At 38.5% G+C, this 16,219-nt stretch overlaps 1 protein-coding gene across 1 annotated transcript in view; it reads left to right on the top strand.

The window, feature by feature from the left end:
* Window positions 1–2,411: 2,411 nt before the first annotated feature.
* The window catches only part of kank3 (KN motif and ankyrin repeat domains 3), a 90,506-nt gene continuing 76,698 nt past the window's right edge, over window positions 2,412–16,219 (top strand). Inside the window, 1 exon segment of the mRNA XM_062028106.1 lies at window positions 2,412–2,536. The gene's annotated coding sequence lies outside the window, so the exon portion shown is untranslated.

Here is a 16,219-nt window from a genome sequence, read left to right as displayed (position 1 = left end):
TAATTAGGTAATGACACATTTAAATAATTATTTTAAAATCCATTTCATTTTGTCTTATGTTGCGCCTTCATTTGGGACAAAATTAAATAAATAATATTTAAAGAATGACTTAAATGTGTTGTTATTTCAGTTCAGAGGAGTGGGCCCTCTTGGGGGTCGCGGTGCGATGCCAGGGGATGCGTGTGTGACCCCTGGGAAATAATGCTTTATCAGTATCATGCCTAAAACCCTGCTTCAAAATACCGTACAGCACAAAACGTGTTCATTGTCGACATTAATCCTAAATTACCTAATTTTCGATAAAAAAAACAAAAACATCACAAATTGTTGTATTATTTTGTAGGTTAACGTGTTTTATGTGTTCCTGCGTTAAATTTTGCTGATCAATTTAATTTTGTTATTATTTATTGAGTTTATTTATTTTATTTTGTTCAAGTCAGTCGAAATGTTTGTAGTTTTAATAAGGATTTTTTTTTTTTAAATTTCAGGCACTTTAAATCTTTTCGGTTACAGACTAAAAAAATATATTGAGTCATTCTTTGTTGTAAGTTAATCTATATTATATCTTTCTTGTTTTCTTTAATGTTAAAAAGGATATGATGTTATGCAGAGGTGTACTGATAACAATTTTATAAAGAAATCACATTATAGTTACGGCGGAGAGTGGGGCGAGGTGTTGTTTTCTTCTTGGAGGGTGGCACGCAACAGAATATTATTGAGAAACACTACATTAAGTCATTATATTTGGAATAAACACATACTTGTGTTATCAAATATATTATTGTTAAATTATTACAAAATTACATTTAATTCAATCATTTAATCAATTATTTATTTGATTATTTCATTATTCATCAATTCTTATTTTCAGTGGAGGTATAGGATAGGCAAATATAAGCTTTGGCTTCAGCCTATTCCTTTTTCGGTCATTCTTTTTATTTTATTTAATTTTTGTGTGTAAATGTGTATGATTGTTAAATATGTATAATCTGTACTGTTAAACTGGTCACACAAAATGGTTAATGGTTGATGGTTGATTATATGACCGAAATAAACTTATTCAATTCATTATTGAGATAATTATTTCACGATACCCTCATTTTTTGATTTCATTATGACAAGAAAGCCACGTAATTAATTTATGAATATGAGGTGAAGCATTTAAGTCCCATCTTAAAACTCATTTGTATAATCTAGCCTTTAAATAGACCCCCCTTTTTAGACCAGTTGATCTGCCGTTTCTTTTCTTCTCTCCTCTTCTCCCTGTCCCTTGGGAGGGGGAGTTGCATAGGTCCGGTGGCCATGGATGAAGTGCTGGCTGTCCAGAGTCGGGACCCCGGTGGACCACTAGCCTGTGCATCGGTTGGGGACATCTCTGTGCTGCTGACCCGTCTCCGCTCGGGACGGTTTCCTGCTGGCCCCACTATGTACTGGACTCTTGCTGATGTGTTGGATCCACTGTGGACTGGACTTTCACAATATTATGTCAGACCCACTCGACATCCATTGCTTTCGGTCTCCCCTAGAGGGGGGGGGGGGGGGGGGGGGGGGTTACCCACATATGCGGTCCTCTCCAAGGTTTCTCATAGTCATTCACCGACGTCCCACTGGGGTGAGTTTTTCCTTGCCCGTATGTGGGCTCTGTACCGAGGATGTCGTTGTGGCTTGTGCAGCCCTTTGAGACACTTGTGATTTAGGGCTGTATAAATAAACATTGATTGATTGATTGATTGAAGATAAATTAGTTTAACTTCTTCCTACTCCTGATTGAATATGGAATCCATCCATCCATTTTCTACTGCTTATCCCTTTCGGGGTCGCGGGGGGTGCTGGAGCCTATCTCAGCGACAATCGGGTAACCTAATCATTATGAATCGTTTTCATTTTTGACGCGTTTTCATGGTGAAGTATTTGTTTCCATAGCTGCACATTACTGTATTGCTATTTTGATTATTTTTCTTTTTATTATTAATCCATGTGTTTTGTTTTTGTTTTGTACATATAAATAAGCTCCTTTTGTATTTCATAATTTATCTAACGATGTAATTAATTACTGACACATTTACATAATAATTAAAAATATATAATTTTTTAAATTAATTTTATCCCATATGGCCCTCTACAATTTACAACCGTAATTCCTTGGCAAGTAAAAAAAATCTCCCACCAATAGCACAGTCAAATTTTGATAATTGACAAAAATACTTGATCATACCTGTTTTTTTCTACCGAATTAAGTGTAGAATTCCTACTAAAACAAGCAAAAATAAGACGCATAAAACGTGTTTTAATTATACTTAAATGTGTCTCTATGATTAACAAAACATTTTCTTTCGTTTCTTTTTAACAAGCACTTCCTTAGTTTAATTTTGAAAATACAAACCGGAAACGTCTTTCACATATACGGCAATTGACGCTGAAGTTGAACTTTAAAGGGGGAGTTTTCTTCCTCGCCCTCCCAAACTTGTCATGCTAGCTTGCTGTGGGCAGAAGGCATGAACAGTGGCAGTGTGACGGCACCCACGCGAGTCAGAAGGTAGGAAAGAGCCTTCAGGATCGATTAACACACATCATTGATTGATTGCCTGTCCGCTTTACACTCCTAATGTGCGTCAATTAAGACCTTTACACCTAATTAGTGTGCGAGCACTGGAACAAAGTGTTGGTGGCCACTTCAACAGATGATGAGGATGTTTTATTGTGTTGCCGCCTTATGACAACATTACGCCTCGTTTTTAATTGTTTTTTCACCTTTAATGTCATTCACCTTGAGACATATTTTGTAGGTATTTAATGTTTATTTCCCCATGATTATATGCAGCCATGATGAGGTGTTTATTGGTAACATGTTTGCTTTCCACTTCCCACGTCAAACTTGCAAAGTGCATATTTGTGGTGAAAACGTCCTGAAATTGCTGTATTTACATTTAGGTTGTTTTTATGATTTTTACCAACATTTACCTATTTTTTGTGTCAGTTTTAAAACAAGTTGGGCGATACAGCCTTAAATCTATATCGTGAAGTATTGTATATTGCTGCCTACCCGTGATAACGACATGTATCACATTTAAGGATGTCCGATAATGGCTTTTTTGCCGATATCCGATATTCCAATATTGTACAACTCTTAATTACCGATACCGATATCAACCAATACCGATATATACAGTCGTGGAATTAACACATTATTATGCCTAATTTGGACAACCAGGTATGGTGAAGATAAGGTAATTTAAAAAAAAATTAATAAAATAAGATAAATAAATCAAAAACCTTTTTTTTAAATAAAAAAAGAAAGTAAAACAATATATAAACAGTTACACTACCGTTCAAAAGTTTGGGGTCACCCAAACAATTTTGTGGAATAGCCTTAATTTCTAAGAACAAGAATAGACTGTCAAGTTTCAGATGAAAGTTCTCTTTTTCTGGCCATTTTGAGCGTTTAATTGACCCCACAAATGTGATGCTCCAGAAACTCAATCTGCTCAAAGGAAGGTCAGTTTTGTAGCTTCTGTAACGAGCTAAACTGTTTTCAGATGTGTGAACATGATTGCACAAGGGTTTTCTAATCATCAATTAACCTTCTGAGCCAATGAGCAAACACATTGTACCATTAGAACACTGGAGTGATAGTTGCTGGAAATGGGCCTCTATACACCTATGTAGATATTGCACCAAAAAACAGGCATTTGCACCTAGAATAGTCATTTACCACATTAGCAATGTATAGAGTGTATTTCTTTAAAGTTAAGACTAGTTTAAAGTTATCTTCATTGAAAAGTACAGTGCTTTTCCTTCAAAAATAAGGACATTTCAATGTGACCCCAAACTTTTGAACGGTAGTGTACTTAGAAACTAGTAATTAATGAAAATGAGTAAAATTAACTGTTAAAGGTTAGTACTATTAGTGGACCAGCAGCACGCTTAATCATGTGTGCTTACGGACTGTATCCCTTGCAGACTGTATTGATATATATTGATATATAATGTGGGAACCAGAATATTAATAACAGAAAGAAACAACCCTTTTTTGTGAATGAGTGTAAATGGGGGAGGGAGGTTTTTTGGGTTGGTGCACTAATTGTAAGTGTATTTTGTGTTTTTTATATCGGACATCTGTAATCACAATATATTATTTGGCATAAAAATCAATCAATCAATCAATGTTAACTTATATAGCCCGAAATAGACTTAGACTTCCTTTTTATTGTCATTCAAATTTGAATTTTACAGTACAGATAAGAATGACATTTCGTTGCATTAGCTCATGGTAGTGCAGGATAAAAAAAGCAATAATGTGCAGATATAAATAAATATATTACTGTACAGATAAATATATTGCACTTTTTCATATGCATCCACGTTTATGGATGTATGTTATATTGTCTTTATATTCCAGCCAGTTAATCCATTTTTGGGAGGAATTGAGGGGATTGTTATGATGCGTTCAAGAGTCTTACGGCCTGAGAGAAGAAGCTGTTGCAGAACCTGGAGGTTCCGCTACAGAGGCTGCGGAAGCTCTTTCTAGAGTCCAGCAGTGAAAACAGTCCTTGGTGGGGGTGGGAGGAGTCTCTGCAGATTTTTTGAGCCTTGCTCAGACAGCGATCAAGAGTGTCTCAAAGGGCTGCACAAGCCACAACGACATCCTCGGCTCAGATCCCACATCAGGGCAAGAAAAAACTCAACCCAATGGGATAACAATGAGAAACCTTGGAGGGGACCGCAGATGGACGTCGAGTGGATCTAGCATAATAGTTTGAGAGTCCAGTCCATAGTGGATCTAACATAATAGTGTGAGTCCAGTCCATAGTGGATCTAACATAATAGTGTGAGTCCAGTCCATAGTGGATCTAACATAATAGTGAGAGTCCAGTCCATAGTGGATCTAACAAAATAGTGAGAGTCCAGTCCATAGTGGATCTAACATAATAGTGTGAGTCCAGTCCATAGTGGATCTAACATAATAGTGAGAGTCCAGTCCATAGTGGATCTAACATAATAGTGTGAGTCCAGTCCATAGTGGATCTAACATAATAGTGTGAGTCCAGTCCATAGTGGATCTAACATAATAGTGTGAGTCCAGTCCATAGTGGATCTAACATAATAGTGAGAGTCCAGTCTATAGTGGATCTAACATAATAGTGTGAGAGTCCAGTCCATAGTGGATCTAACATGATAGTGTGAGTCCAGTCCATAGTGGATCTAACATAATAGTGTGAGTCCAGTCCATAGTGGATCTAACATAATAGTGAGAGTCCAGTCTATAGTGGATCTAACATAATAGTGTGAGAGTCCAGTCCATAGTGGATCTAACATAATAGTGTGAGAGTCCAGTCCACAGTGGATCTAACATAATAGTGTGAGAGTCCAGTCCATAGTGGATCTAACATAATAGTGAGAGTCCAGTCTATAGTGGATCTAACATAATAGTGTGAGAGTCCAGTCCATAGTGGATCTAACATAATAGTGTGAGAGTCCAGTCCATAGTGATTCAATGGATTGGATCCCCTCCACCCCCCTCTCCACAAAGGAGGGGTGGGGTGCGCAGGATAATAGAATCATTTTAAAACAGGCTACACAGGCTCCTAATTTAACTGCTGACATATGCGGTAACATATTCCGGTGGTATTATTTAATCTACTTGCTAATTTACTGTTAACAGCTGTTTACTTCCTGTTAAAATGTGCTTAGCATTTATCATTCTGTTGTTTTGGGCGATACTACACACATGGGTATCGATCCAAAACCAAGCAGTGACAGGGGCAGTATTGATCACACTGATGCTCATTCCGATACTTCAAATTTTCAAGATCCTTGAATGATTTAAAATTTTTGATCACAGTTATAATCAGGAAAAATGGCAATGTAACAATATCAATTTAATACTCAAATTGTCTTTTCTTACATATGATATTTTAAGCAGAATAAATTCAATAGTGCAAAATGACTAAACTTATAAAAAAATATAAAAAATAAAAAAAATTAAATTTGGGCTCTGATTGAAATCCTTTGGTTTTACATTTAAAGTCCTCCTCTGTCTAGGGCACAGGTGTCACACTCAAGGCCCGGGGGCCAAATGTGGCCCGCAACTTCATTTTATTTGGCCCTCGAAAGCCTGGAAATAATATGTATCTCCTATAAATGATAATGACGCTTAAGGTACAAAGAAATGCAGTTTATTTGCCATAATGGAGGTGATTATTATTTAGTGTTTATTTTGTTGACTAAAAATGTTCATCCTAGTTATCGTCAACAGTGTTAATTTTGACAGCAGTTTTTAATTTAGTTTTAGTCATAGTCTTAAAATGAAAATTTACTTTCATTTGTCATGTTTTAGTCATCTAAATTGATTTAGTTTTAGTATAGTTTTAGGCGACTAAATTCCTGAACATTTTAGTTGACTAAAATTACAGTACAGTTTGTTGACTAAAGTATATGATAATGCAAATTTGAAGTTGTCTTGAAACCACTTTTTTTAAGGTTATGGCAGAGCATCTGAAAAACTAAATTCACAACAAGACTTGTTTTAGTTAGGGGAAAATAGGTCGTTGACGATAACTAAGACAAACATTTTAAGTCAACAAAATTAACACTGTTATTATTCCGGTTCCACACACATAATTAGCTGCTGGCCGCCTGTCCAAATTGTGATCGGTAGTAAAAGGCATTAATCGGGCACATACTTTTTCACGAAAATCGGCCGATCGATTTGCACATCTCTAACAAAAACCGTCTACTTAGTATAAAAATAGATAAATGAACAATTAACATCACTTCATCAAGTGGTTTCATAAATTTGGATTTATTTTATTGTTTGGGCACCCAGATATTATACAGTAGAACCTAGAATATAATGTAAAAATTTTGTATTTTTGAATGGGTATGTCCATTATTCATGGTTTTTGTCTATTCTTGGAGGGTGTCCGATCTATTGTTGAACCTATTCGATGGCCTAGTGGTTAGAGTGTCCGCCCTGAGATCGGTAGGTTGTGAGTTCAAACCCCGGCCGAGTCATACCAGAGACAATAAAAATGGGACCCATTACCTCCCTGCTTGGCACTCAGCATCAAGGGTTGGAATTGGGGGTTAAATCACCAAAAATGATTCCCGGGCGCAGCCATCGCTGCTGCTCACTGCTCCCCTCACCTCCCAGGGGGTGATCAGGTGTGATGGGTCAAATGCAGAGAATAATTTTGCCACACCTAGTGTGTGTGTGACAATCATTGGTACTTTAACTTAATATGATGCTGTTCTTTTACTTGGAGGTTGACATCCTGAAATCCTACTACTGTATGCAGTCGTGCTTGACAATAACATATTCAGCAATGTGTATTTGCGCCAAAAATGATTCCCGGGCGCGGCCACCGCTGCTGCCCACTGCTGCTGCCCACTGCTCCCCTCACCTCCCAGGGGTGTACAAGGGGATAGGTCAAATGCAGAGGACAAATTTCAACACACATAGTGTGTGTGTGTGTGTGTGTGTGTGTGTGACAATCATTAGTACTTGAACTTTTTAACTTTAATGAAGAATTTGTTTGCTTAATTTGTGAATATATCTTAACATACTCTGCACATGAATATATTTTTAAGCAATTTTGTGGTAGTAGAAGTGAACAAGCTCCTAAACGGTTATACCATCTGCCGTTGAAAGACATTACTGCTCACACCGAGGAATGGAAAATGTGAGGCAGGCTTGGAATCGCACAATATCATCATTAATTCTGGTTTCCAAGTGTGTTTACACAGGTATGGGAGGAGGGTGTGGTCCAAAAGAAATTACAATTCAGTCTGTGTCCGTTTTGGTGACCTCAGGGTTGTGTGTTGAATTTAGTGTATCAGCGCATCGGTACAAACACTGCAGGCTTCGTCATCCTCCTGTGAAGTGGAGGTTTGAGGCTGTACTAGCAGAATGGAGAATTGTTCCGTTGTATACCGCGTGATGAGTTCAAATACGCAGAATAACTTGATAGCCTTAGGCCGATGCCCATGAGACGAGTGGTGGTTCTTGACTTTTATGGAAAGGCGCCTGTTTTGTTTTAATTACAGTAGGTTGTAGCGGTAACGTGCAAGACAAGGGTATCATGTAAGACAAGTTTAATTGTAAAACCCAATTTGTACTCAAGGTAATTCAAAGTACGTAACACTATGAGAGGGGTAGAAATTCCTCAAAATAATTGTGAATTGATTGAATTGATGAGTGCATAAAAAATACTTTTGCTTGTCATTACAATTGAAAATGTGTTTAGTAAATATGCCAGCTGTTATGTGCCATAGACCAGTGTTTTTCAACCACTGTGCCGCGGCACACTAGTGTGCCATGAGATACAGTCTGGTGTGCTGTGGGAGATTATCTAATTTCACCTATATGGGGTAAAAAATATTTTTGCAAACCAGTAATTATAGTCTGCGAATGATGTGTTGTTGTTGAGTGTCGGTGCTGTCTAGAGCTTGGCAGAGTAACCGTGTAATACTCTTCCATATCAGTAGGTGGCAGCAAGTAGCTAATTGCTTTGTAGATGTCGGATACAGCGGGAGGCAGTGTGCAGGTTAAAAGGTATTTAATGCTTAAACAAAAAATAAACAAAAGGTAAGTGCCCCTATGAAAAGGCATTGAAGCTTAGGGAAGGCTATGCAGAACGAAACTAAAACTGAACTGGCTACAAATTAAACAAAAACAGAATGCTGGACGACAGCAAAGACTTACTGTGGAGCAAAGATGCCGTCCACAATGTACATCCGAACATGACATGACAATCGACAATGTCCCCACGAAGAAGGATAAAAACAAAGTAGATGCGGGAATTATCGCTCAAAGGAAGACATGAAACTGCTACAGGAAAATACCAAAAAAAGAGAAAAAAACATCAATTAATGTTAATAATAACAATAATTATAATCAAAATGCTTGTAAACAGTGCTGTTGATATGGGTGGGCAGTTTTATCAGAAATAGGGATGGGCGATATGGCCTAAAATCTATATCGCAATATATAATGCTGCTTCCTGCGATAAAGGTGTATATCCCGATATATTATTTGGTATGTAAATTATTAAACCATTTCAATCATGTTCTTCTATATGTCATCACTAAATATGTTGTATTGACATTACAATGGAAGCAAAAAGCCACTCTAACATGTATGCTTTACATCCATCCATTTCTACCGCTTATTCCTCTCGGGGTCGCGGGGGGTGCCTGAGCCTATCCTAGCTGCACTCGGGCGGAGGGCGGGGTACATCCTGGACAAGTCGGCACTTCATCACAGGGCCAACACAGATAGACAGACAACATTCACACTCACATTCACACACTAGGGCCAATTTAGTGTTGCCAATCAACCTATCCCCAGGTGCATGTCTTTGGAGGTGGGAGGAAGCCGGAGTATCCGGAGGGAACCCGCATGCACACAAAATGGTTTACAAAGGCTCCTAATTTAGCTGCTGACATATGCGGTAATATATCACATAATTTGTGGTTGTATTATTTTGTCAAAATTATTATTAATCTACTTACCAATTATTGTTAATATCTGGTTGCTTTCTGTTGTAACATAGTTCTATCTACACTTCTGTTTAAATATAATAATCACATATTCTTCTGTTTGATACTTAACATTAGTTTTGGGTGATACCACATATTTAGGTTTGGATCCCAGGGTTTTCGCTCTAGATTGCTAACATACCTGTGGCGGTGGGGGTGTGGTTAGGGGGATATTATGCATAATTTGCTATGATGATCTGATTTTCAAAAATGTATAAATACATTTAAAATCATTTATACGCACAATTAAAAAAAATCTGTTATTATTAATTAGTATTAACCTATTTTTTTTTTTTGTTTTGCTCTATTTTCAATTGTTGCTGCCTATTGTACTTTGAGAAATGTTCAAGTGTCTGGAGACTTTTAGTGACTTTTTCTTTACTAAAAACAACTAGCAACAAATCTAGCATCTTTTTCTGGTGTTATTATGTAATGTACTCGTGTTTAGAGACTCTACTTCTGTCCCTTGATGTGCCCGACGAAAAGCGAACAGCAGCAAGCACGACGTCACACTTGTTTCGCGCTGCTTCTCCAGTTCTTCACTTTAATATTTGCACATTTTGTAGATGGCTGTAAGCGGGTATATCTGGGATATATTAAAGTTACGTCCACACCGCAGACATGCTGCTTAAGCTCCAAACAAGTGGGTGCGTCTTGTTTACTTCATCACAACAGCCGATTTCAGCAGCACTGTTTTCAGTGATCACATTTTTTTTTCAGCCAACAAATTTTTGGTGCATCACCAGTCAATAGTGCACAAACAATAGGCTATATATCCATTCATACTGTAACGATCTGCTGGTGGTAATGTTTTATGTTTGTGTGGTTTTGATTTGATGTTCATTGTTCCCATGATCTGTGCCTGACAGTGGCTTGGCGGCGAATGAGGAAGTGTTGTTGTGTGTCCGGGGAATTATGGAGATGAAAGTGTGTGCATGGGAGGAAATTCCTGTTGGAATTGGGCTGGTTGTTAGCATTAGACATTAAATTGAAAATAGCATCGACTTCTTCTGGAGTCTACAATACATTATATTACTTAGATTTGTTTTCACGCAAAAAAAAACATATTTTTAAGGTGTGACGGCTTCAATTTTGTCGTGACGGTGCGCCACTATCGATTCAATACCAAGTACCATATTTTTCGGAGTATAAGTCGCTCAGGAGTATAAGCCGCACTGGCCGAAAATGCATAATAAAGAAGGAAAAAAACATATAAGTCGCACTGGAGTATAAGTCTCATTTTTTTGGGAAATTTATTTGATAAAACCCAACACCAAGAATAGACATTTGAAAGGCAATTTAAAATAAATAAAGAATAGTGAACAACAGGCTGAAGAAGTGTACGTTATATGACGCATAAATAACCAACTGTGAACGTGCCTGGTATGTTAACGTAACAGATTATGGTAAGAGTCATTCAAATAACTATAACATATAGAACATGCTATAAGTTTACCAAACAATCTGTCACTCCTAATCGCTGAATCGGATGAAATCTTATACGTCTAGTCTCTTATGTGAATCAGCTAAATAATATTATTTGATATTTTACGGTAATGTGTTAATTTCACATATAAGTCGCTCCTGAGTATAAGTCGCACCCCCGGCCAAACTATGAAAAAAACTGCGACTTATAGTCCGAAAAATACGGTGGTTACATGAGCAGTATTGGTCATACCCATGCTGATACTTCCAATGTTCAAGATTGACTTATTGTTCAGTGGCCTTGTGGTTAGAGTGTACGCCCTGAGATCGGTAGGTCGTGAGTTCAAACCCCGGCCGAGTCATACCAAAGACTATAAAAGTGGGACCCATTATCTGCCTGCTTGCCACTCAGCATCAAGGGTTGGAATTGGGGGTTAACTCACCAAAATGATTCCCGAGCGTGGCCACCGCTGCTGCTCACTGCTCCCCTCAGTTCCCAGGGGTGGAACAAGTGGATGGGTCAAATGCACAGGGTAATTTCAGCACACCTAGTGCGTGTGTGACTATCAGTGGCACTTTAACAAAGGTTGTAATCACAAATATAATCAGACAAAAACACAGGATGGTGGTGTAACAATATCAATTAAATATTTTAATTATTTCCTATTATTGGCTCTGATTTAATCAATCAATGTTTATTTATATAGCCCTAAATCACGAGTGTCTCAAAGTGCTGCACAAGCCACAACGACATCCTTGGCTCAGATCCCACATCAGGGCAAGAAAAAACTCAACCCTATGGGATTTAAATCCTTAGGTTTTCTTTTTATTGTGTCCAAAGACTTATTTCCCGAGTTTTTAAACAATAACAAAAACGACTAAAGCTTTTTGCTAGTCATAAATATCTGTCAAGCCACTGTGGTATCGACCTGATACTATACTACTTGGTATTGTTACTGTCAATATTTGTATCGATCTTTCCACATTTGTTTACATTCAAGAGCTCTAGCTTGTGGTTAGCGTTTAGCATATCCTCCTACGGTGTTTAGTGTAGCATGTTTAGCTATTCCTCTTCCCCCAGTGAAATGGCTTTGCAGTTGCACTGTCGAGGGACATTAGTCTCTCGCAAAAATGCCACAGTGCGTTGAGGATGTGTTCGTTCGATTTGTCGCTGTTAAACTTGCTGGACAAAGCTTGAATGTGTCATCAGTGTGCATTATCACAATATAATGATAGTATTAAAAACTCTTTGGCCGGCCAGATTGTGTATATCATCTAGATTGCTCAAACCTAATCAGAACCAGGTTTTTTCCTGATGAAGTGATGTTTGTACTGTTCTCTGTCACTGTGCTGCTGTCAGCACATCTGGTATTGTCTACCAACATCCTATAATATCATATGTTCAGTAAAGTCAGCATCACAGGCTAAGCTAACTTGGACTTAAATTGTGATCAGTCCAGTTGCCATATATCGCCTGATAATGTTGCCAATCAGGTTGAAAATGACTTGAGCACTCTGCCGGAGTCATCAAAGTTAATACGTCTGGACACTTGCAGACGCCTCCTGAAGTACGTTTGATGTTTCCAACAACACTTTGCTTTTCCTTCGGGCCTCTTTGTGGAACTGTATTCTGAGCGTGGACTTACTGCAGCCGCAAATAGATGCTCTGTAAGTTTAGTCGGCGGTGTCAGGAGGCACAGAGTTACAAACATTCATGTTGCTTTTCCCCTTGTGTTGTGACGTTGACCTGCAGAGCGTTCATTCAATCAAACGCAATTGAATTTAGCTCTTTTGGTCATGCAAAGTCCTTGCTAAAATCTGTGCCGCTGATTTTCCTTTTTTAGCCGTATTATGAGATAATTTGATCAGCCGCCAAGCATTGCTATCACATGAGGCCAGAAAGACAGGATTGGAGTTGGTTGGCATTCTTGCAAAAGTCGAATTTTAACACCAATCTTCTCACAAAGCATTCAGTTGTTTAAAGGCCTACTGAAACTCACTACTACCGACCACGCGGTCTGATAGTTTATATATCAATGATGAAATCTTAACATTGCAACACATGTCATTACGGCCAGGTTAACTTATAAAGTGCAATTTTAAATTTCCCGGGAAGTATCTGGCTGAAAACGTCTCGGTATGATGATGTTTGCTCGTGACGTCACGGATTGTAGCAGACATTTTGGAACAGCACGGTGGCCAGCTTAAGTAGTCTGTTTTCATCGCAAAATTCCACAGTATTCTGGACATCTGTGTTGGTGAATCTTTTGCAATTTGTTTAATGAACAATGAAGACAGCAAAGAAGAAAGCTGTAGGTGGGATCGGTGTATTAGCGTCTGGCTACAGCAACATAACGCCGTCCGCCGCCGCGCCGCCGCGCCGCTGTCCTCACCGGTGTCTGGGTTGACTTCCTCCGTCTCCGGGCCGCCGACCACACCGATGATCGTGGTGAAGTCTTCCGTCGCGCCGTCGATCGCTGGAATGCAGGTGAGCACGGGTGGTGATGAGCAGATGAGGGCTGGCGTAGGTGGAGAGCTAATGTTTTTAGCATAGCTCTGTCGAGGTCCCGCAGCTAAGTTAGCTTCAATGGCGTCGTTAGCAACAGCATTGCTAGGCTTCGCCAGGCGGGACAGCATTAACCGTGTGGTTACAGGTATAGGGTTTAGTTCAGTGTCTCCCGATAGTAGAAGTAATAGTAGTATTGTTGATCTTCGATCTATCCTTCCAGTCAGGGGCATGTTTCTTCTGTTTCTATCCGCAGTTAAGCACGATGCTATCACGTTAGCTCTGAAGCTAAATTGTTTCGCCGATGTATTGTCGTGGGGATAAAAGTCACTGTGAATGTCCATTTCACATTCTCGACTCTCATTTTCAAGAGGATATAGTATCCGAGGTGGTTTAAAATACAAATCCGTGATCCACAATAGAAAAAGGAGAAAGTGTGGAATCCAATAAAGCCCTTGTACCTAAGTTACGGTCAGAGCGAAAAAATATACATCCCGGCATCCTGCACTGCACTCTAATCCTTCACTCTCACTTTCCTCATCCACGAATCTTTCATCCTCGCTCAAATTAATGGGGTAATCGTCGCTTTCTCGGTCCGAATCGCTCTCGCTGCTGGTGGGAATGATTGTAAACAATATGCAGATGTGAGGCGCTCCACAACCTGTGACGTCACGCTACTTCCGGTACAGGCAAGGCTTTTTTATCAGCGACCAAAAGTTGCGAACTTTATCGTCGATGTTCTCTACTAAATCCTTTCAGCAAAAATATGGCAATATCGCGAAATGATCAAGTATGACACATAGAATGGACCTGCTATCCCCGTTTAAATAAGAACATTTCATTTCAGTAGGCCTTTAAAATATCTTGCGAAAATATAAGATTGGAGCCCAACTCCTGATTAATTCCTTGATTAGAAAGTGTGTCTGGGTACTTTTGTGTATTTAGAGGAGGAGGGTCAAACTTGGTCAATAGGCCCTTTTTCATCAAAATTTCAGGAAGTTCCTGTTGAAGTGTGTGTGGTTTGTGTTTGCGCCACATTTCACAGTTCAGGCTGAGGACGAATGGATGAGTGGTGCAGTATATTTCTAAAGTGATACCATGTCATTAAACGGACAATAATAGGTCATATTTATTTGTCAAATTTCTTTCACAAAAGTGCAAGTAAATAAAATAAAAATCAATAAGATACAAAATGATATGGGTTAAAAACAAAGTGTATCGAATTTTATATAAAAAGTCAGGATTTTGTCCACAGTGTCCAACAGTCAGAAAGTCCTCCCCTCAGCAATGATGAATTCAGACGAGTCCTTATGGTCCATTTCAGCTGTAAATAACAATATATAATTGACTCAATGTTTATCTCACGCCGACAACTTTAAATTTAGCATTAGCAGTCAGTTCACTCGATAATTTGCTTTGCTGCATATATTCTTTAAAAAGGCAAAAAATGTGAATATACATTTAAAACAAATCTGTTATTAATTAGTATTAACATATATTTTTTTCTTACATAATATCATTTTGTTCTATTTTTAAATTGTTGCTGCTAATTGAACAATGTACTTTTTTAAGATTTGTATTTATTTATTTTTTTAGTTTTAGAGATTTCTCCAATGTTTTTAGTCACTCTTTCTTTAACAAAAAGGACTGGCAACACATCTAGCATCTGTCTTTGGCGTTATTGGAGACTGTACTCGTGTATAGGGACTTTGTCTGTCGCGCCATGTCGGTGACGAAAAGCGAGCCTGACGTCACACTTGCTTCGCGTTGCTGGGAGCCTTTCTCTCCGAAAAAGCCGTCAGTGTCATCTTAAATTGTGAAGATCGCTGTCCGTGGGTATATCTACAATATATTAAAGTACGACCACAGCGCGGACATGCTGCCTCCGCTCCAGACAACCCATGCGTGTAGGTTACGTCGTCACAACATCTGTTTCGGAAGCACTGTTCCGTTGATTAAAGTATGTCTTTTTCCGGCAAAATTTTCGTTAGTCAATAGTGCGCAAATAATAAACATAGTCATTAGTCATCAATAGTCATTCATACTGTAACTACCTGCTGGTGTTAATGTGTATGATCAATGGTAATTTTTCCCATGGTCTGTGAACACATCATGTCGGCGGAGAATGAAGAAGTATTGTGTGTCTGAGTGAAGCACGGAGGAAATATTTGTTGGAATTGCTCCAGTTAGCATAACATTGGCAATAAAAGCTAAAAAGAGAGTCAGACTTTTTCTTCTGGATGCTACAATACATTATATTACTTTATTCTGTTAGGTGTGGCGGCTCATATGAAGCCCGTACATTAAGGAGAAACCCTAAACGTAGTTAAACCGGATGCATAGCGAAGGCAGGAATAATGTGTGATTGGTTTGAGAAAGTGTCTTGACATATTTTGATGTCGGATCGACTGTTTGAAAAAATAAAATAAAATAAAAAAAATTAAAAAAAATCTTTTCGACATCGTGCCAACCGTCTTTCATTTCTTTTGAGCTTTTATGTAATCTTACTTACTAAATCAGTCACAGTAACAATCTAAATGTTATGTTATCACTGCACCTTAACCGTAATCTGAATACGGAAGTGAAGCACCACCCACCTCTGAAGGACACACGCAGCAGGCGTTTGCTGCTGGGATATCGCCTTTTCTCACGGTAAAAAAATAGTCTTTTCTTTTTGGGGGAACAGTTTGCCATGGCATTAAATCTGATATTTCCATTAGGTAGACTTTTCTTAGTCCACTTCTGCTC

The sequence above is a fragment of the Entelurus aequoreus genome, linkage group LG19 (assembly GCF_033978785.1).
Source record: "Entelurus aequoreus isolate RoL-2023_Sb linkage group LG19, RoL_Eaeq_v1.1, whole genome shotgun sequence".
Taxonomy (NCBI): Eukaryota; Metazoa; Chordata; class Actinopteri; order Syngnathiformes; family Syngnathidae; genus Entelurus; species Entelurus aequoreus.
This window is presented reverse-complemented; position numbering and strand designations above follow the sequence as displayed.